This window comes from Ursus arctos, unplaced genomic scaffold (assembly GCF_023065955.2).
Source record: "Ursus arctos isolate Adak ecotype North America unplaced genomic scaffold, UrsArc2.0 scaffold_28, whole genome shotgun sequence".
NCBI classification, from domain to species: Eukaryota; Metazoa; Chordata; class Mammalia; order Carnivora; family Ursidae; genus Ursus; species Ursus arctos.
Window position 1 is genome coordinate 38,883,498 of NW_026622963.1, and position 1,937 is coordinate 38,885,434.

The following is a 1,937-nucleotide window of genomic DNA, read 5'->3' on the forward strand; positions in this document are numbered from 1 at the left end:
TTTTGTCTGTATTGAGTTTGTGGTCCCTTTACAACGTCCACATTTCACAGAGATCAGAGAATTGTGGCAAACGGAGGTTATCAGGTGATTGGTGCCGAGTACTCAGATGAAGGTTCTCAGCTTTGCAGTGTCCTTCCCTCGTCACCATGCTAAAATTAAGGAGCAGGGTTACATTTCTTTGAAACTACATGTGGTTGCACTAAATGACTTGAACATGAAATGTTTCTCATCGCTGAGAGATGGACCTTCCCTTGGGAATGACCTTTGGAGATTCTCTGTGATAAATGCATGGAGAATCAGAGTAGAATTTCTAGGATCTCCATTGCTGAGTGCAATTTTACAAGCCTCCTAAAAAATTTCTAAAAGTAATTGTTGGGTGCCTTCAAACGGAGAATGTCTGTGAAAGTAGGGGTTGGAAGTGCCCATTCTAGCAGATTCTGAAAGACCATCTGCGGGATTGGTCTTTCTGAAAGTGTGTCCTAAAAACTAAAAGTGTGTCTGAGGTCTTTCAGGTGGCCAGCACTGGAATTACGTTGTTTTGCATACCGTTTGCAAACTAGAAATGTAAGATTAGTTATGTTTTTCTCCCCCTTTGGGAGTACCATTGCGTTCTTAATATTTGCCTTCATAAGGAATGTGCGTGGAATGAATTGACTGTCTTAGCTGGCATGTTAATGGTGCGGAGTTCAGCTAGACGTCCCATAATTTAAGGGTTATTATTGACACTGGCATATTTTACTTTTTTTTATTACCGTTGTGTTGCTTATATCCCGTTTTATAAAAAAGATCTGTGGCTAAAATAGTGAAAATAACTAGTAATGTACAATTCAGAATTTTGCCAAAAATGGAGTGTACATACGAGTCTATGTCTGTATGTGGTCTGATAAATCAGTCTGCAAATATGGTGATGTCACATGCGCTCCCAAAAAAGGAAAGCAAAACCATGATTATCTGGAAATCAGGTTTCACCCTCTCAGGAATCCATTCCCCAGTGCCCTGGGGTTATTTTTTTGTGAAATTTCGTCAAATAATGGCAGCCCAGAGTGCACTGGTAACATTTTCAAAAGACAGTGCCCTCTCTGGTGAACGAATTATTTTCTTGGATAAATATAACACTTAACAGCATAAAATCGATGAATTTTGTTGCCAAAGTCAGAGAAGAGACCAAGATCGCGGAGACATCAGTCAGAGTCGAATTGATTCTACGTGACAAGATTGGGTTTCAGGTCTGCTGTAGGTAAGAAGTTTGCAAATCCAGGCACAAAATTATTCTGGGTGAAGAGAAAGAAGTGACTAGTAACAAAATTCCTTCATCAAATGACATGTTGGATGTCATATTAATAGCACGCCACGTGGGGGCTGTTACTGTCGCACGCGTGTGTTCTGCTGTTTTGTTTTTTGGTCAGACAAAACCACGAATGTACAGCATGAATCATCTTCTGGCTTCTTCGTGGTGCATTTTGTTGTTATCAGGAAGAAGAGATGTTCATCTTGGTTAGGATTATTTTGTGAGCTCTGGTGTGCCGTGCAAGGGTGTGTTGAGAACGGCTCTGTGGGCATCGGGGAGGGGCGCTGCTGGGCCAGTAAGTGGAGCTGCCCTGGGGCACCCGTCCACACACTGTCACTCGCAGGTAGCCGCTGGTGGAGACCGTGAGCTTCCTGACCTGACTCGGTGCTGGACAGAGTAAGAAGCTGAGGAGAGGGCGCGTCTCGGGCGCCAGGTGTGTCTCTCAGCCGCTGCAGGGAGCAGTGGGCACCGGGATAGGCCTGCGCTTTTCCACGTTGAGACACCCTGACGCTCCAGGGGGAAGGGGCACACCCCAGCTCTTCAACTTGTGGGATTTGAGAGAAACATCTCAGGACACTGACGAGGCCATTTTTTTGATTTCAAATGTTTTCAGGTAGCTTAGTTCACTGATACGGTCATATCTTGGATA